This window comes from Marmota monax, unplaced genomic scaffold (genome assembly GCF_021218885.2).
Source record: "Marmota monax isolate L192 unplaced genomic scaffold, Marmota_monax_Labrador192_F-V1.1 WCK01_AAM20220418_F8-fsc00151, whole genome shotgun sequence".
Taxonomy (NCBI): domain Eukaryota; kingdom Metazoa; phylum Chordata; class Mammalia; order Rodentia; family Sciuridae; genus Marmota; species Marmota monax.
The window spans coordinates 1,039,614-1,061,191 of record NW_026694226.1 but is presented as its reverse complement, the minus strand read 5'-3'; positions in this window follow the sequence as shown (position 1 = coordinate 1,061,191).

Genomic DNA, 21,578 nt, shown 5'->3' with positions numbered 1-21,578 from the left:
ATGTTTTGAAGAGATGGTTTTCTAGCTGCAAATTCTTTAAACTTTTGTTTATCGTGGAAGGTTTTAATTTCATCTTCCATCCTGAAGCTTAATTTCGCTGGATACACAATTCTTGGTTGGAACCCATTTTCTTTCAGCGTTTGAAATATGTTGTTCCAGGATCTTCTAGCTTTCAGAGTCTGTGTTGAAAGATCAGCTGTTATCCTGATTGGTTTACCCTTAAATGTAATCTGCTTCCTTTCTCTTGTAGCTTTTAAAATTCTCTCCTTATTCTGTATGTTGGGCATCTTCATTATAATGTGTCTAGGTGTGGATCTCTTATGATTTTGCACATTTGGCGTCCTGTAGGCTTCTAGGATTTGGGATTCTGTCTCATTCTTCAAGTCTGGGAAGTTTTCTCATATTATTTCATTGAATAGACTGCTCATTCCTTTGGTTTGGAGCTCTGTACCTTCCTGTATCCCAATGACTCTTAAGTTTGGTCTCTTAATGTTATCCCATATTTCTTGGATGTTCTGCTCATGGTTTCTTAACAGTCTTGCTGAGCTGTCTATGTTCTTTTCCAGTTGAAATACTTTGTCTTCATTGTCTGATGTTCTATCTTCTAAGTGTTCTACTCTGCTGGTAGTATTCTCCATTGAGTTTTTAAGTTGGTTTATTGCTTCCTGCATTTCTAGGATTTCTGTTTGTTTCTTTTTTATAACCTCTATCTCCCTGTATAGTTGATCCTTTGCTTCCTGGATTTGTTTGCATAATTCATTGTCGAAGTGATCTTTCATTGTCTGATTTTGCTGTTTAATGTCTTCCTTGATACTCCAGATCATCTGAAGCATGTATATCCTGAATTCTTTATCTGACATTCCATCTGCTGCAGCTGTTACCTCTTCTAAAGTTGCGTTGACCTGCATTGCTTGTGGTCCTTTCTTTCCTTGTCTTTTCATACTGCTTGCGTATCTTTCCTGCAGGTGCGGGCGGCGGCTCTGCTCTCTCCTTATTCCAATTGGGGTGTCGTGACTACCACGCCGGCAGGTCACTGGGCCTGTTTTGGGCGCTGGCGGCGGCTCTGTTCTGCCCCTACTCCAATTGGGGTGACGAGTGTACCACGCCGGCAGGCCTCCGGGCCTGATCTGCCGGTTGGTTGCAGGTTTGCCTACCCTGCAGGCGTGGGCGGCGGCTCTACTCTGCCCCTACTCCTAATGGGGTGACGTGTCTGTCGTACCGGCAGGCCACTGGGCCTGTCCTGCTGGTCGGTCGCAGATCTGCCCACCTTTCGGGCACGGGTGGTGGCTCTGCTCTGCCCCTACTCCAATTGGGGTGTTGTGACTACCCCGCCTGCAGGTCGCTGGGCCTGTTCCTGGCACGGGCGGCGACTCTGTGACTCTGCTCTGCCCCTACTCCAATTAGGGTGGTGTGTGTACCACGCCGGCAGGCTCCTGGGCCTGATCCGCCGGTCTGTCGCAGGTCTGCCTACCTTGCAGGCGCGGGCGGCGGATCTGCCCTGCCCCTCCTACCACTCCTGCGGACCCCTGGGCCTGATCTGCAGGTTGGTCACAGGTCTGCTCATCCTGCGGGCACGGGTGGCGGTTCTGCTCTGCCCCCACTCCAATTGGGGTCACGTGACCACCACACCGGCAGGGCCTGATCCGGGCGTGGGCGAAGGATCTGCTCTGCCCCTACTCCAGTTGGAGTCACGTGTGTACCACGCTGGCAGGCCACTGGGCCTGACCTGCCAGTCTGTCACGGGTCTGTTTACCTTGCAAGCGCGGGCGGCGGCTCTGCCCTGCCCCTCCTACCACACCCGTGTACCACTGGGTCAAGGGTCTGCCCACCTTGCAGGCCTGGGTGGCGGCTCCGCTCCGCCCCCTCTCCAATTGGGCTCACGCGGTCACCACGCTGGCGAGCCGCTGGGCCTGCTCCGGGCGCTGGCAGCGGCCCGGCTCCTCCCCTCTGGCTCGACGACAAATCGAGGAGACTCCGGTGTCTGTGCCTCACCCCCCCTACCAGGAGACCAACTGTTTCTGTCGCCACTGGTATTGATGAAGTTCTCTCCTCCGCCACTTTCTGATGACATCAGATCTCTGCCATGTTGGTATACTATGCGAATGGCAGCATTTCGTTCCCCTTGCCGGGCAACCAAAGCAACGGGTGAGTCCTGACCAGCCCTCAGCAGGACCCGGACTGAGCAGCAGTTTCCGCGGGCTCCTAGCCCTGGGCCAGGGCAGTTCCGGGAGCCAGAACTCGGCCGCTCCGTGCTCGGTGTATGCTCCGATAAGAGTAGGCTCCAAGAAGCAGCCCCCGCGGGCTCAGTTCCGGGAGCTGGAACTCGGCCACTTAGTGCTTGGTGTATGCTCTGATAGGAGCAGGGTCCAAGAAGCAGCCTCCGCAGGCTCCCCAGTCCTGGGCCAGGGCGGTTCCGGGAGCCGGAACTCTGCCGCCCCGCGCTCGGTGTTCGCTCCGATAAGAGCAGGTTCTAAGAAGCACCCAGGCACTGAGCCCGAGCAATCTGTCTGCAAGCCGCAGGCGAATGGCAGCCTGAAATTACCTGTTCTATGGCTGAATGAGCTGCGGTCAGTCGAAAACAGGGATGGTGACGTCAGCTTTCCAACATGGTGGCCGCTGGCCTCCTCTGTGGTCTGACAGGTGTGGAGAACCGAGATGGACCGCTTCCTTCCCCCGTCTCGAACCCAGAATTCAGCCCTGAGTACGGTGCTTGCACGGCTGGCAGAAACTGCAGCGCTGTATCCCTGCGTCGCTATCTCCTCGTTTCCCAGTGCACGCTGCAGACTCTAGCCGCGGGGCGATTTGCTGAATAAGCAGTGTTACCCTCCGTGCGACAAACCTCTCGCATTTGAGTCCCCGTAGCCGATCCTCCTGCGATGGAAATCCTTCCTCCAGGTTCCGGAGCACCCCACTATTGCTGGAAATTCCTAACAAGATAGCCTTTAGCCGTCCTGACTTGTCATACTCCCACACAGTGAAGCAGCACATGGGGGCAATGCACTCCCCTTGCCGCCATCTTCCTAATCCTCCAAGAAATAATTCTTAATGTAATGTTTCTCTTGCCTGGGAATATTTTTTTTTCTAGAAGACATGAAAGGCTCTTGTACTCCAAAACCAATGGCAGATCTTTTTAGAAACTCATCATCATGTCTTCCTGGTTCCAAGTTCACTGAACCCTATAGTAGTTCAAGAGGAGTTCCCATACTCTGCTGAGAACCTTCTGCCTCAAACACAAGTAATATGGTGGAAGTCACAGTTTCTTTACAAAGTACAGGTAGAGCTCTAAAGGTTTTGCTTTACTCTTGGTCCATGCAAGGAGTGAACCTGTAATTTTCTGGCTTTGAAAGAAGAGTGAATATCAGCTCTTCTTAGTTACCTTTTTTCACTTGGTGTCTTTCTGTATGGTCTGTGTTAGATACTCCAATCCTTGCTGGGGAAACGCTACCACACCTGACAGTGGGACTAAGTTCCCTGCCCTGCCCCACCCTTCATCCATGGTTGTTTAGCTCTCCTACCTCAGTGTGGATTCTAGAAAGGAGGGTGGGGCACTTAGCCCTAAAGGACAGCCAAAGGCATATCCAGCTTTGTGGGGTCTGTAGCACATACAACTTTGTGACTTTTTTTTTTTAAGAAAAAGAAGACAAAATTATGAATTAAAAATTAGGTAAATAATTGGAAAAAAAAGGATTCACAATGAATTATTAGAGTCTTAGCAATCCAGACTTTCTTTACATCTTTATAAGTAATTTATCAGAAATGCTTACATTGAAATGCTTCCCAATTACCACCTGGCTTCTCACCATTTAGAACATTCTGCAGTTCTCAGCTACCCCCATTGCTCATGGAAGCTGAACAGATGCAGGCAGCTGATGCAGAAGTTTGCTTAAGTTCAGGGGAAGTATTTCAATCCCATCCTTTCCTGCTTATCAGTCAGAGGCAAGAGTTGCTTCACGCTGGGTTATTGACAAGGTGGCTCTTGTCAACTGAAGAAGGACTACTGTCTGTTAGAGACAAACCAGTCACCTTTCATAAGAGGAAAGACTATTCTTCCTCTTAGTGGAACTCTGATTTTACCACTTTTTAACTTATAAGCTCTAGTATCATCCTGTTTGTCCTGGTACTGGTTTAGATTATAAGAGTTTGTTGTAGCTTTTAGTGACATTTTCACTGCCACACAGATGGAGAACCAGCTACTCTTTGTTCCACAATGAGCTACTAAAAGAAGAATGTTCCACCTCTTCTTCCCACACATGTGCCTCTGATTCAGAGAACAAGTGTGTATTGGAAAGATATGGTGTTCACAGATGTCCTCTGCAAAGACTGTGCCCATCACAGACATTCTGGTAACATGAACCAGCACACACATACCATCAGAGTACTCTGAAATGGCTTCTAGAATGTGAGTGTGATCAGACTTTGTGATATGCCGAATGCTGAGGAAATTCATCCTGGCCAAGTGAATCCTGTGAAGCCTGAAAGGAAGAAAAGACATGCTCTCAAATATTTATTTATTTATTTATTTTTTGCCAAACCATAGTAAATCTAGAGCTTGTTCTCTTTAAACGTGGCAAGACTGTAGCATCCAAGATTCATTTCACACCAAAATTCTCTGGGGCTTAGTGATGGTGAGAAAGACTATTAGGTTAACAAGAACATCAAATGGATAGAATAATCTCTGATTTCTCTCTCTCAGTGGAGGTTCTGTTTTGAGTCTGCTGGAGTCAAACAATTACTTGGTATTATTCTGAATTGGATCAGACAAGTCTTTTCATGTGAGCTTTGCTGCATCTTCTGTTTTCAGCTTTCACAGACCACTCTGGGTTTTTGGAGGGGAGGAAGAAAAAAGAGAAAATTACCCACAGTATCCAGAAGCAAAAGGAAAAGAAATGAGAGGAAGGTGGAGAGGATGGAATTTCAAGGAGGCCCCAGGGCATCGGAACTTAAAGAGCCATTGGCTCCCAAAGCAGATGTGTCTAGCTCTGGCAAGCATCTGGAAACTTAACCTCTGTACCACACCCCTGCTCCACCACTGTTCCACCACAAGTCAAAGTAATTTGAGAAGCTCTTCATCTTTTGCAGAGCAGTATCTTGCTTAATGTTTGTAAGCTCTATACCTTGAACTTTTTTTTTTTAACTTTTGGAAAAGAAAACAAAGTATCCAAAATATGCTGGAATAAAATATGCTTTTAAAAGACACATAAAAAGTAATAACAGACACAAAAAAGACATTTTGAATTTGGGATCGTGAGGGGAACAATCATTACTATGAACAAAGTTAGGAGAAGTGAAGGTACGGTTTGCTTTCATGAAGATCTACTGTTAAATACATGTTCTCTGAGCCACATGGACCACTCTGAGTCCTGCATATTCATCACAACAGCTCTCTCAGGTAGAAGCTATTGTTTCAGTTGAATCATTTCCCCCCAATTCATGTCCACTTGGTACCTCAGAATATGACCTTTGCACATCACAGAGGCTCTTTGCCGATGTCATCGTGTCACCAATGACTGATATCCTTCTAAGAAGATGGAGATTTGGACAAAGATACAGAAGAGTGTCATGAGAAGATAGAGACCTAAGGGAGAAGACCTATGGAGGTGGAGGCAGAGGAGATGTGAGTCATGCTCTTCAAGCTAACGATGTCCAGGATTGCTGGCAGAAGTCAGAAGAGGCAAGCTTTTAGAGAGAAAATGGTGCTGAGGGCAAATTCCTGTCTGACTTGTAGCTTGTGAGAGAAAAATCTCTATTAAAATAAGTCACCCAGTTTGTATTAACTGATTATGTCAGCTCCAGGAAAGTGACCCATAGATGAAGTGACTCTGGGTCTGAAGGTCTTACTGAAGATCCTGTAGAGACCCTGGTGAAATGGCCACACAGGTGGACCTTTTCCTGGACAAGGAAGCTGTGCATTGAAGCCTGTAGGGCCGATTATGGGACATGACTAGACTGATAATTGACAGACTTTGTTTTGTCCCTCTGGACAGATCCATAGGATGAGGGTTGGGGGGAGAGGGAGAGAGAGAGAGGTGTATTAAGACTGAAAGGTGTAAAGATGACCATAAACTCATAAACTGCAGGAGCAAAATTTATATATGTATTTATTTTTATCCTCACTTCATCCTAAAAAGGATTTAGAGTTCCTTTCATGGATGCAAACAATAGAGCAAGATGAAATAAATTTAAAAAATAAAAAAAAAGATGAAACAAAGGGAAGAAGAGTGGTAGGAAGCAGCAGCAATAAACACACATGACATGGTGCCTTCCTTCCTCTTCTCCACCCCCAGCTGAGAAGACAGACCCTCTTGGCATGAGCAAGGAATTTCAGGACAAGTTAATGCCATGTCTGATTTTTCTCTAATTTGTGTAAATTCAATGAAAATTTCAGGCTGTTGCTTCAAGTAGAAATGAGCTCTAGTTATCCCTCTGATTTTCATATCATTTTCAATAAGTCAGCATTGCTGCTAGAGTTGATCAACTGAAAAACCAGGGAGGAAATCTTACATTTTCTGTGCCTTCCACATCCTTTCAAACATGCTTTTGAAGTGTCTTAAAATCATTGTCTTTGGAGCGTTTGTTTGTGTGGAGAAAAAAAGGAGAGGATCTGGAATGGTTTTGCATACTGTTGTATGTGATTTATCAAACCATGCATGCAGACTTCTCATCAGAGCAGAGACAAAGCTGTCTAAGCCAGCATGGGAGTTATTGTTTGATTTGATATTGAGCTTTCGGTGTTCATTGGCCATCTTTGGCCTCCTATGAAAAATTTATCCTGCCATGCCAAAGGGAGAAACAATGTGAATAAACACTGTAAATACCTTTGTAGGAGGCTATTCTCTAAAAGAATTCAGTATTGCTCTCTGCATGGGGCATCACCTGATGAATAAAACCATCATTTGGGGACTAACTGTATGTAAAGTACTTTGAGTTGAACGGTGCTGTGGAGATTGGAACCACTAGTCATATTTCAAATATTAGAGACATAAAGTGTGTGTTTTTTCCCCCAAGAAAATTCTATTCACTCAGCTTTATATAGCCTTGGAAAGAAATTAACTCTTTATTTGGAAAATAGTTTAGAAATTAAAGTCAAGGAAAATATTCTGCTCTTAGATATGTGCTTTCTCTGATATAATCGCACACTGAAAGAACAATATAGTAGACAAATTACTGATTAATTAATTAATTAATTAAAAGGGACCCTTTGGGACTTGAAAACAAATTTCTTACAACAAGCAAATGTACCTCTTAAGGTTATTTAGTCCGTTTACCGTTGAAGTTAATTAAGCAATGACCCAGGCTTTTCACAGAGTAATTACTCTTGATAAAAAATTAACTATGGTCTTCTAGTGAAGATGGCACACACGACAAGTGGTAGTGGGTGGTGGGACCTCACCCAGGATGCTGCGTTCTGGTGTGACGGCTCCTGTAGATGGCAGTGCAGTACTTCCACAAAGGATCCGGCTGGCTGTTCCCTGGCTGTGGAAGAGGGACCGCAAAGGATGAAAGCTGCAGCCTGAGCAGGCTTGCCCTCCAGCCAGCAATTTAACTCAGTTGCTGGTTCGATACTCGATTTCATAGTCACCCTCTAAATGAATCTTTTCTGAACTCAGCAAAAGTACAAACTGTTCCTTCGTACACTCCAAATTGTCCTTTTGATGAAGTGGATTTTAGTTTTTATGCTATATATATATATATATATATATATATATATATATATATATATATATTTTTTTTTGCATTTCAGAGTTATTTAGAGAGAGAGATCTGACTTAAACATTCCTTTTCTTCAATTGCAAAAGCAATTAGCTTAGCTGCTAAGCATTCTTTAAGAAAGAATGAAAATCTCCTAAATTGAGATGATCATAAACTAGATTTATCATACAAATCAACACAGCATGATCCAAAATAATAGATCTGCTTCTGTAAGCGCATGGCCAGATTTCCATGATTCTCCATCGCCTGTTTTCTCTTGTTCTGATTGTTATCCTTACTTCTTTTTTTCCTTAAACCTTTTTGTCCTCTACTGTGCTCAGAGGACCTGGATGCCCAGAACTTGAAAGCAATCTCGAATTAGCAGATCTAGGTAATTTATAATGATCTGAATATACAATGCCAATCATTTTCCTAACTGTTTTGACCCTTGCAATTGGATCCGGGTGATGTTCTAGTATAGAGTTATGGTGATTCTGAAAGCATTTATGGGGGTGTGCCAGTCATTTCAGATTGAATTTTCCTCTCCCACCTCCCAAATTCCCCATTCTTTCCTCAGTGAAAAGAAACACTGCAAACAGTGTTAACTTCACACGTCTTCATGACAGACTTGCCACATTAACAGAGATAAGTTCCAGTGGATTGGAATATCTGTTGTAACTGTAAGAAGGGCTTTCCTCCCATAACTTTTACTCCATAGCCACAGAACACATATATATCAAGAAGTTTAGATATGAATGATGCATAGGAGTCTGTTGTTGATATAATTGGTATGGAAATTTGTAGATAAGACCCTTCATATAATAAGCAATCAAAACATTTTTGTTGAATAAATGAAAGTAAAAAGGAAATAAAAAGAATAAATAAACTAGGGGAAGAAGAAAGAATGATTTAGCTATTTAAAAGCTCAGTAGCATATCAGAAAGACTGAAGAGAAATGAGATTTCAGACATTAAGAGGCCCAGGAGGGTAGAAAAAGAGGTGACCGCTGGTGCTGGGCTTGTCTTAGGTGTAGGAATAGGGCTAAAGAGAAGATCAAAAGAATCTGGAGAGATGAAGGGAAGGGCATGTCGATATGCATCAGAGGAGATTAACAGAGTCAATGGCTGGGGCCACATTGAGTGGTAAAAGAAAGATTAGGAAATCTGAAAATCATGGCAGACAGGATGGAATTATATAGCCGACAAATGAGGCCAAGAGGAAAGAAGAGTTGAGAGATGTAAGGGTGGGGAACAGTGTGTAAGTTGTCATTTTGTATCTTAGCAGATCTTCTATGGCAAAGTCAATGCTTTTTGTTTTTCTCCAAGACTTCAGATGAAGGTGTATTTGTGTGGAGTCAGAGCTCATAAAAAGGAATAGTGCATTCTTTATTCCATAATTTAAAAAAAAGAAGAAGAAAAAAGAAAAAGAAGCAAATCACTCTCAGTTGTTCTGATCTACTAAAGTAGATGGTGCCCTCTGTGAATCAAAGGCCTGATGAAATTGGAACCAGTCCAGAACTGCTGATCAACAGGAAACAATAAAAAAATTTAGGACTTCCCCTAAGCCAAAGTGCAAGACAGAATTAGATGTCTTTGGTTGACGAGGATCATAAAAACATGAACTCAGTAGAAAGCAAGCACCTTCTTATTAGGTATAATTGGATACACTCAATGCTGCCATTTTGAAGAGGGATTATTTTGATACCAGTAGAGTTTAATATATATATTTTTTAACTTTAGATATGAGCACTTACATTTTTAAACTACTAAGCAATGGTGCCAAATGGATATTCTAACCTTAATTGACCACCTCACTCAATATTTACTCGAGGCTCAGAGGCATTTGGCGAGACCCAATATGGGGCAAAAGGTAGGACAAGTAGGAAGTGAAGGGTAGGGTGGAAGAAAGAAAATGGTTGAGGTTCAGGGATGGGAAAAATGTAAGAAATGTTCACTGCATTCATAGTTGGAGGTGTGTCAGATGATTGCTTCAAAAAGTCTGAATGCCCTTATTTAATTCAGTGTTAGATTGACTGAAGTGGGAGAACTCATGTTGGGCTGGGTCATTGCAGGAGTTGAAGCTGACTTTTATGATGAAATTGGCACTAATTTTCATGATGAAATTGATAACTTCAGATTGCATTTCTTTATCAGTCTATGTAATATAAATTTTCTTCCACTCTGTCAACCTTCTTTGTTCCTTCCTTCCTTTCTTCTTCTTCTTCTCTCCCTCCCTCACATCTTTTTTCTTCCTGTCCTTGCTCCCTGTTTCTCTCTTGTCATTCTTTCTTCTTTTCCTCAGTACTTTCCTTCATTTTCTTCCTTCTTTTCTTTTTTCCTTGTTTCTTCTTTCCTCCTTTTTTATTTGCTCCCATCCTTCTTCCTTTCCTAATTCCAACTCCCTTTCCTTTCTTCTTTCCATTCAACCTTAATCAGTCCCACACTATGTGCTAGACACTTTGCTCAGCACCCGAGAAAAATTAACATCCTTAGAGAAATGCCAAAAGTGTAGAAATGGATACATTGAATTTTTTTGATGAGCCAAAGAACTCTTTTCCAATTCACTATTCCCTGTTTATTTCTCTTATTTTAAGGTAGTCATTTAAAAGGTAATCACCATTTAACAATGCCACAAAAGTTTCTTCCACTTACAGTAGTGGAAAAATGCTGTTTATATTTAGAGTTATAATTACACACAGGGAATTAAGTTCTTGTCTTGTGATCTCTCATCTGTGTGTTCCCAAGCTTTCAGTGGAGGTGAGAAAGACTAAAATAGTAAGACAGTCACAGAGTAAAAAAAGAAAAAAGACGATCCTTGAGGAGACTTTGTGCTTAACTGTGGCTTAATGTAAGACTGTAGGCTTAGGAGTACAGAATTGCTCAATAGTTAACTTAAAAAATAAGTTAATCTCACTACAGTTTTGGAAGCTTATCCACCATGCCATTTGAAATTCACATAGCTCAAACATTACAGCTAATTCTCGATATTTCATGCCTATTATGATATTTACAGAAGGATATATAATTAGTTCTTATCTTTTAAATTTGGTAGTCCTTCTATCATTTTTTACCAAAATCCTGATTGCTTGGTTGATTTTTCAGTAAAAGCCTGGAGTGGGGCATAATACTCTGATTTTGTCATACCATCAACCCAACCAAACTGCCCTTATACCATGCCTACATAGCAGTGGTAGAAGCCACTATTCATTTCATGGTATAGGAAGCTGTTTTACAGGCGTTTTACCTCATACCTGCAGCAGTCCTATAAAGCTGTAAGGCAAGTATTATTATAGATAATTTTATAGATTGTGTAACTAGCCAAAGTTCACAAAGGTAAGTAAACTCAGGTGCTGGACCTTGACCATGGATCTACTCTAGTAAGTGTAGCATTTTCACTCAGGATTCTTGCCACTTGCCACCAGGATGAATATTATAGTAATATATCTTGTCAGTCCATTTAATACATTATAAATACACCTATGGATTTTTGTTGGTGTCCTCTTTACTCCTGTCTTGTCTTGGGAATCATAATCATCATCTAATTTTTTAGACCTCCTGCTTTTTTCCCTGGTACAGGACCTTGGCAGTTATTTTTGGTTTCTGCCTCTGACTTTCAGCATTACTTTACTAGCTTCCTTAGAACTTGAACACCATTTTAAGACCTGCCTTGCCATTATTTTGCTATTATATGTGCCTGCACACACACACACACACACACACACACACCATCATCATCATCCATCTTTTCTGAAATGATCTGCAAAAATGGAAACTAAATCTAAAGATATCATCACTATATTGAGAAACAAGGGTTAAAGTTTGAGGACTAAACATTGAAATGTTCTGATTTCTTCTTCTAGTGGCCAATTCAGTATTACTTTCTGGGGTTTCACAAAACCATGTAAGACTCAATTTAGCTACCTGCCATTAAGAGGATTCCATAAATACTGAAATGAGATCTACACCAGTAAACTAGTTCAGATACTTTCCCAGCACACTCATTAACCATTTTGCTTGGAAAAGAACTCCCTATTCTAAGATCACCATAAAATTGTTTTTAAATAAAATTTAGTGAAAACTTGTGTCCAGAAGCTTTGGTATCCATGAGTATTCTTATGTACTAAGGATCAGATTATTCTGTATACAACATTAAATGAATATTAAAATTAATTTCTTCCTAATGTGTCATGTTTTACATCTGCAGGTAGATTATAAAGCTTACTAGGTGTAAGATTCTGGGCTACACCCTGGAGATAAGAAGGAAAACCACCCCACCTCTTCCTTCTAGGAATTCATAATCTAGTTGGGAAGAGATGGATTATTAGGGAATAAACAAATAAATACTCTCAGTAATATGTGAACTAGAACAGACTTGGATGGGGTTCTTCATGATAACCTTCATTTTGGGGGCTATTGTCCATGAATCGTTTTGCATGACTTGTTAGCAGAGGTACTGGCAGTTTTTTTTTTAAATCTGTATTACATTTTCAAGTCTATTTTAATAAAGAATGGCCTTGAAAGATAGGGATCCTATTTCTCTATGGGACAAAAAGGAGATTTGTTTATTATTACAATAAAGATTATGAATCTTTCTGGGACAAAGATCAGAGTAGGTTTACTGGCAGTGCATTAGAAAAGAATCAGGATTCCTAAGCTCAGGATTCCTCACCTGTGGTAATAAAACACCCACTGATTGCTCAGCATTCACCTCCATAGTTCCATGCAGTGAAGGTGTGGGAAGAAGAGGGGAATCAACAGGAAAATGCAGCTCAAGCTGCTGCCTGTGTTGTGAGTTATAAAGTCCTTTGTCTCTGTCTCAGAAGTGTTGTGTCTTCTGCCAGAGTCTATGAAACCATGATTTACCTAACTTGTTACCTTATAAGTAAGGGAAAATCTCAGATCTCTCATAGTTCTTGAAACTTCAGTACCTGAATATAGAATACATGTGAAAACTCTGATTTTTCAAAAGAAACCTGCCAGAGAACTATACCTTCCATTGGTCTTAAGTGATTGAATCTTCATTTTTGCTCATATGAAATGAAAGTCTGGGCTACTGAACTTATCTAAATGGGCTTTGTCCCCTTTTTCTGAAGAGCTGGGCTATAAAGTAAACATTTGGAGAGGGAAATTGAATCAGATTTTAGTGAAATAACTGCAATGTTTTCATTTGTTAATGTTTCCATTCATTTATAATTTAGTCTGCCATACCATGAGAAATATCTACCTTTTTCTACTCAGAGGTGGATGATGACAGATTAAATAAGTATAAGTTTGCTAGAACAGAGGTGCAAAGTAACATGATTTTACTTTCATCTTATTATTAATGCAAAATTAAGGGAAATAAAGTGGATATTTTAAAAACAAGAGTATTAGTATAGTGCCAGATTTTGAGGATCAGTGTCCAGTGGCTCTCTGAGCTTTTGTTCTTAATTGGGAACTTACCAAACATATTATGATTTCCTTTTTTTTTGAGACGACATCAGAGTATGTGCAGAATTTCAGGAATCCTGGTATGGAACACAGGGAAGTGTATACAGCGGCCCAAAAGATGAATCAAAGGGAAAGAAAATTCTCAATACAGCCTACAGCAAGACAGCCATGAGTCACTTAATCTAGGTTTCTTTTCCTCTGGTGTCCTTTGAATTTTAGGAACTTGGGAAATTTAAATAGATGATGTTTTTCCTTCTGGAGAATCTGTTCAATTGACTCTTATCTCACTGGCTCCAAAAGAAGAGGTAAAACAGAGAAACACAGAAGAAGGAAACTGAAAGGAAAGTGAGGAACAGGGAGATAGGGGAGCAAGAAATGAAAGACAGAGACCAGGCTCAGATACACATGAGAGTTTGTCTGTCAGAGATGATAAATAAAGGCACATCTCTCCATAGACAGAGAGAGGCAGGACAGGCTTGGATTTGGGGGCTTTTATGGGCCAGGCTCAGGGATCTGAGCCGGGCAGGTCCTAATGCAGGTGGGTTAAGGGTGGGGCTGGTATGCAGGAGTGGTGAGCCTTTCCCATAAAAGTCCTTGGGCTGGAAAATGAGGGCTGTCCCTTAAGCTGGCCTCCCAAATGCTAAGCAAGGACCTTACAGAAACCGAAAGAGAAGAGTAAGAATACAAAATGAAGAAGAATGAAGCCTCTGCTTACTTCACTGAACACTCTACCATTCCCTCATGCCACCACACAGGGGGGTCTCCTTGGCTTATACCAAACAATCTGCTTTTGGTGTTTCATGGCTTTTTGTGGACCTACAACACATTGCATAATCAATCACTTACCTGAGAGGTTGTGTTCCCCCTTAAAGGAGAAGGTAGCCCTAGCCCGTGAAAGGAGAAGGTTGTCACCGTCTGTCATGTCTTATGTATGCCTTTGAGAAACTACTGCTTCAATCTTCATCCTTATTTTTATATATCCATTTAGGCCAAGGAAGTGAGCAAGTTATAGTCCCAAAGCACTTCAGAGATATCTTTTTGCCTATTTTCTTCAGAAGCTTCTGAAAGTTATCAGGATATTATTTTAATTCAATTTATACTGGGACCAGATGCCACTTTTGTAATATAACAAGGCACACTCCCTAATTCTTCATGCCTTATAATTAAGTTAATCTTTTGACTTTATGGACAGAGTCATCTCCCCCTAATGAGTCTTTTCTTGTTGTTCCCCTAAAGAAATTAAGGACTCAAGGAGGTGTTTATACAATGTGATTTCCTCTTCTATCTTCCTTTTCTTATTCTTCTCAACATCAGCCAGTAGCCTCATTGGAATCTAATTGGAATCTAATTCTCACCGCTGGTATCTTCTGCCTGGACATCCTTGGTAGCACCTTTCCTTATGAATCCTCAAAAGTGAATTAATTTTACTCCAATTCTTCTACATTTCCAAAGTTCCACTGGGCAACAGTGTACATAGGACTATATCAATACAAGGTCCATATTTGGGAAACTCATTACTTTTCTTAAAGTTATGTGACCACACATAGCTAATAACATAATCACTAATTTCCATAAATGATAGCATTTCCCAAGCTAAGTTTTCCAGGATCTATTACACTCTTGATTATCATTCTCAACATTGGCCACACTTTACAATTACCCAGGGAATTTTTAAAAAGTATTGCTTTTCATCAAACAAATAAATATCTGTGGATGGAATTCAGGAATTGATAATTATTTAACAATTAAAAAAATAATTGATGGAAACATAATCTAAATCTGCTTCCGATTATAATTTATAATATGGATTAAATTATCTAGAGGAAGGGGATAGACAGAGAAAGAAATCAAATAGGCAGAATCAGGACTCATGATTTCAGTTCTTTTGGGGTTCCATAAATTCATGTTGGCTACCCGGAATCCACCACCTGCTAGCTTAAGATCTAGAAGTTATTTGGTATAAATTTGTTACAGAGAGGCTTTTGTGCATTAAGCTTTTCATATTCCAGAAAGGAAAACAGGCCCTGAGTAAGCCTCAGTCACTAAGGGGTTCAGCACAGTGAGGACCAGGTCTTTCTGACCAGTCAGGACCTTGTGTCTCCCTTCACTATATGCTCTTCCAAAGAAGGAGTCGAGGAAGAAAGACAGACAAACAAATAAACAAACAAAAGTGGGATAGGATTCAGTAGTCAATAAAATGTGTCAATAAAGAAAAATTGTTAGGGGAACTAGATATTAAAATCCTTCCTTCCTTAAGAGTTTGCACTTATGGTTAAAAAGGTTTCCATGCCTAATGAAAACTGTCGTGTCCTATACATCAGAACAAACATACACAAACATACCAAGGAGTTTACCTTGGAACTTCATGTCTTTTCCAAGGGTAGTGACAATATTATCAATTATTTTATGTTGGTTCAGAAATAGGACCATGCTGTCTCTCTCTTACCAACAGAGCATTATGCAGATGGGGTTTATTTCTCTAATGTGCAGGGAGGAAAATAAAGTGAAGCCTTTTACAATCTCAGGCCCTCTGTGCTAGGACAATATCCGTTAAAAAGTCCACATATAGATATCAAGTTTCTTACTGGGATTCTGTCAACATAACCCTTTCATAAGTTCAAAACTTCCTATATTTATAGAAATGATGAGATAAAACAATCATTTCTCACCCTTTCCTTTCAAGAAAAATAGCCTAGCAGCTGCAAAATTTACGCCTGTACAACTGTCGGCCAGTAATACTCCTGATTGTTTTACTTACCTTCTGCAGACCACGATTGAAGAAACCATTGATTAATTGATCTGTGACTAGCTTGCAAGGCACTATATGGCAATGAAGAATATGTGGTATGCAGATCAGCTTTTAATTATGGTTATTTAAGTCCCTGTCAGAGGAAATAAGTGACTAGGCAGTATTATCATTGATCTGTGATGTGGAAAGAAAGAGCTCACATTTCATGCTACAGATTTCTAAACATTTTAAAATGGCCATGCTAGGAGTGTACAATGGATCTTTCTCATTAAGGCTTTAACCTAAGTACAATGAAAATCATATCAATAACTTGAATCTGTACAAAGCTTTGCAGCTTACCAACCATTTTCTTATGCATTATTTCATTTGAACTTCAACAAAAATTTGAAAGGAAGGCTGAACATGTCTTAATATTGCCCTGTTAGAAGCAAAGAGAGTAATGCTAAGAGATTTTTCTCCTCCAAGTAATATGCTGTATTTTAGCCTATAGAGTCTGGAGGACAAAAGAGAGTTTGAAGTTATTTAGTGAATTCTGGCTGGTTGAACATGTTTAAGGCATTAATCACTGCCCTAAACATATCATGCTTAATACTATTTCTTATCATAAATGAGCTGAGATAGAACCTAGTATTATATTGTGAAGGATTTAAGTGTGCTAAAAAGCCTTATCACTTCCAATCTGATTACTATGTACAGTAAAAGCTCAAGATAATAACCCATTAACCAGTGTTATTAAAGGTTTTCCCACTGTATTTACAAAACTCGGGAAAAAATATTGCTATTGACACAGAACCAGCATAAAATTAGTGTAGATTCTTGACACTCAGTGAAATAGAGGTTGAATATAGAATATTAATATTGAAACAACATATGCTAATCAATCAAACAAGAATAACTGAGCATTTCCATGTACCCAGAAGTATGCCAAGTGCTATGAGACTTTAAAATAAGTTCCTCACCCACAGTGTTTACAATTTAGTTAGATTTCTACCATCGAATCATCTATGCAGATCCCACTCCATAATGGGAAGCAAAGTGTTGTGAGCACAGGAGAAAGTAGCTGTGTTGGTAATATTTAAGACGATAACAAGCAGAAATAAAGACCATTCTTCTCTGCCCCACTTTCCTGGGCTAACTTGTCAGGGTATCATAGCCTGAACAAAAGCTGTGTCAATAGGAATATGCACTGAGAAAGCAATATTTTCATCCTTTTTAATGTCAGTATGCAAGCCAAAGTGACAACGGCTATCTTTCAATGAAAGGTCAGGGAAAAAAAGCAGCCGGCTGGATTTGTTTAGAGCTTACCTTATCTTTCTTTGATAAACGAAAACAGTTGACCTAAGTTTCATACCCTGAGGCTCTTCACGTCTTACTACACTGCAGTCCTAGAGTTGAAGATGATTAGAATGATTTTTTTTCCCCCATCCTCGTGCCCTTCCCACTAAAGTGGCTGCAGAATTTTCAAAGACATGCACATTTTCCTAAGGAGGAGCAGTTTCTTTTTCATTAAGAAATTTCTAGTTTTGCTTTTGGTAGAGATTGAAGAAGATTAATAATAGGGGTGGTACAGAAATGAGAGTTATTGCGTCTAAAGGGTAAAGAGACAAAAGAATTTGTGGCAGGAAAGGGAAATTTGACATGACTATGATGTCCTGGCTGCCCAGTGAGTCAAGGGTAGCTAGCAGGGTAATTATAGTTTTGGTGCTCTTGGGAATAATTGAGGGATTAGTGATCCCAGGGAGGACAAAGAGACAGTGCCAATAAAGTAATAAAACTCTTCAATACTAACAGACATTGACAAACAGCTCTTGTCTAAAATGCATGATTTTGCTCTGAATCTTTGCATGGCTGGCCCCAGGCCCTCTGCTCCACCCACCCACCTGCTGACTGAAGTCTTTGCTTTTCTTTCTTAACTACTGTGGCTCTTCCACTGAGTTTATAGGTGTTTACTGCTGTTTTTCTTTCAACCCTTTTTGTCCTAAATGATGCTAGGAGACAATGCAGTCACAGACAGGAAGGAGATGACCAGAGAGAAGCACAACAGTGGTGTGGTTTGTTGCATTAAGGATGGAGCTGGGGAGGGGAGACTCTGCTTTGTGAGAGGCAGGGAGAAAATGAAAAACTTCAGGGACAACAGGAAGTAGTCACTGGATCATCATCTAATGGGAATCGCCAGGTAGTGCTGATGGGACAAGGGGTATACATTCATTTGTGGAAATTGATTTAGGAAAACAAGTGGAGAGGCACCAAGCAATGGCTGAAGAGTTTGTATTAGACTAACTTTCCTGTTGACAGTCATTATAGATGATGAAGAGAGACCAAAAGCTAGCAAGAACTGGAGGGGATTCAAAACTTGAAAGAAGAAAATCATGCAGGATGAAATCACATGCACAGTGCTGTCCTTCTGAAGGCATTCCTCCTGTCCTCATGAGGCTCATCATAGGGAAGTCTCAGTCTTAGTGAACCAAGGAATTAGAGGGCAAAGATTGGGACACTGAGTGGTTGTTAACTAAGGTAAAATATCTGTGTAAGGAAGGAGCCAAACAATTTTGAAACATTGTATTTGACTTGAGAACTTTCAGCAAAACCACAGCAATCAAGATAGGTAGTACTAGCATAAAGAAAGAATAAGAAATGAAACAAATCAAAGTGTGTGTGTGTGTGTGTATGTGTGTGAGTATGTGTTTGTGTGTATGTGTGTGTACCCATGTGTAGATATATATGCACACTTATATATATTACACATATATGTATAATATATAAAGTATATACGATACTTAAATACAAAAAGTATATACAATATAAAAACACATAAAGTATATGCAATATAAAAATACATAAAGTATATGCAATACATATGAATCAATTGCAACAATATGTCACAGTTGATTTATATGTATTGAAGAAGACAGTTTTGTTTTTTTCCTAGTAAGTGTGCTGGAACAACTGGATAAAAATATGTTAAAAAAAACAACCTTGATCTCTACTTCATATTATACAAAAAATAAATTTGAAATGGATTGCAGCTCTAAATATAAATTCTCAAACAATACCATATCTAGCAGAAAACATATGAGAATAAGGATAGGTAAAGATAGAATGGCTATTTATTGATATAGACACTTGTATCTGTATTTTTACTCAAGGATTTATAATTCATTAATTCGATATTCAGTTTAATGCTCACTGATTAGATTTGGCTAGAGGGAGTCACTCAAATTGGATCTTCTACCTGTTATTCTTTGAGTGCCTCTTCAGAAAGATATTCCAGACTTGTTTTGTCCTTCCCTTCTTCAAGCTCTAGAATAAGCTCTTTCCCTAAGGCTTTCTGGTTTCTTTTCATGGAGGAAGGGTATAGGAACAAAATCTGGGCCTTTACTTTGCCATAATACAAATGTTGTATTTGATTTTATGGCCAGTGGGACAGAAGCTGTCAATATCCATTGGAGGTTTCAACATTCTCACAGAATATCAACTCCAGGTTCATTCATAATGTGACTCTTTCCCTTGAAGGAGCTCACAGTTTCACTAAAGGGACCAAAAAAAAAAAAAAAAGACAAACAAATGCTCCCCCCAGAAAAAACAAAACCCCAACAAAACAAATAAATGAACAAAATGTAACTGACACAAGAGAGAACTACAAAAGAAATAGATTTGGATGTTTGAAGTACAGTCTCTAGTTTCCATTGGATTCTCTAAAGGAGGGAGGAGATGTGGAACTTGTGGTGGCTGAGGAATGAGCTTTGAGAACGGATGGCATGGTGTGGTCAAAGGTTGGGGGAAACGTAGGGCCTCCTGGAGATAGCAAAGAGATTAGATTGGTAGAAGAATGATGCAGAAGGTTGTACAGGATGATGGGAATCATTGTAACAGAAAGATGTGAACATATCTTGTTAGCTGTTAGCACATCATAAAAGATAGAACTATACTCTGCAATAAGGCATCCTCTCGGGGAGTGTGGAAAGGAATTTTACTGACTCAGAGAGGGAAGTGGAAGTTGTGATTGGAGGAAGGAAATGGGATAGCACGCTGAGTCCCCAGAAGCAGCAATAATATGTCTTAAGGTGAAATCTGGGGTAGACCTTGCAGAGACAGCGACAACCCCAAGGCATCATTACTGAGACTATTCAATGGCAGACAGCAAGATCACTGCATCAAGAGAGGGGTATGGCTCTGTGAGAACACTTGCCCAGAGCAGGGATTTGAGTTTCCTTCCCTGCCTTGGAAAGAGGGGACCCACCCATGCCCCTCCCTCCAGTCAGAGAAAAGAAAAAGCCCATTTTTGTTGGGACTGTTATTGGTATTGGTCACATCCTTGATTGTTTGCCTTGGTTTGTCCCTGTCTTTAAAACATGAGTGACTTAAGGTTTAATTTAAATATAGTCTTGATGGTGCTTCTGGTAGGGCTAGGGCTGAAAAGAGCAGGGTCTTTGGATTTGGGGTATAGATTCAGAGAGACTTTGCCCATTTTACTTGTACCTCAGTTTTGAGAGTTTGAAAAATCACCCAGAAATCAGTTAGAGGCTATTTGGTATGTTGAAAGGTCTGATTCTAACACAAATATTTTCAGAAGGAACATGGGAAATGTCAAAAATTGTCAGCTCAGTGAATATCTTTTGGTGATAATGTTTTCCAGCAGTGAATTTCCACTGGTTCTCTCCCTTATTGTCAGTTGAACAAAGCACTTGCATGCTTTGCTGGTTTCTAACTAAATGAGTTGGCTTTGCTCTTTTAAAACAGTAATATATAATAGAGAGTATCTATTGAGTCAATAAACCTTTAATCAGAAGTGTCTTAATGACAAACAGCACAGCACCACATGAAATAAGGTTAAAGTTCTTAAATTGAATCATATTTCTGGTTTTGAATTTTTCCACAGGCCAACAATAATAATAAAAGGGATCATGTTATTTTTGTTGTGCCTGAGAAAGTACAAAGGTATTTGTTCTATACTTCCGTCTCTTTAGAAAGAGACTTTAAAAATCGCTTTTTAAAAAGGGCATCTAATTGTTCTGCTTTCAGCATGGAAACAGTAGGGTCAAAGTTCAATTCTGTTTTAAAACTTTAATCATTAAACTAATTCCTGACTACTTGCATGGCTTCTTTGATGACTCTTATTTTTTTTTTTTTAATTTTTTATTGTTGGTTGTTCAAAACATTACAAATTTCTTGACATATCATATTCCACACTTTGATTCAAGTGGGTTATGAACTCCCACCTTCACCCCATACACAGATTGCAGAATCACATCAGTTACACATCCATTGAATGGAATGAAACTGAAAATCAACGATAAAAGAAGGAAGGAAAAAGCATACATCACTTGGAGAATGAACAATAGGTTACTGAATGATCAATGGGTTATAGAAGACATCAAGGAGGAAATTAAAAAATTCTTAGAGATAAATGAAAACACAGACACAACATATCGGAATCTATGGGACACATTGAAAGCAGTTCTAAGAGGAAAATTCATTGCTTGGAGTTCATTCCTTAAAAAAAGAAAAAACCAACAAATAAATGATCTCATACTTCATCTCAAAATCCTAGAAAAAGAAGAGCAAAACAACAGCAAAAGAAGTAGAAGGCAAGAAATAATTAAAATCAGAGCTGAAATTAATGAAATCGAAACAAAAGAAACAATTGAAAAAATTGACAAAACTAAAAGTTGGTTCTTTGAAAAAATAAACAAAAGCGACAGACCCTTAGC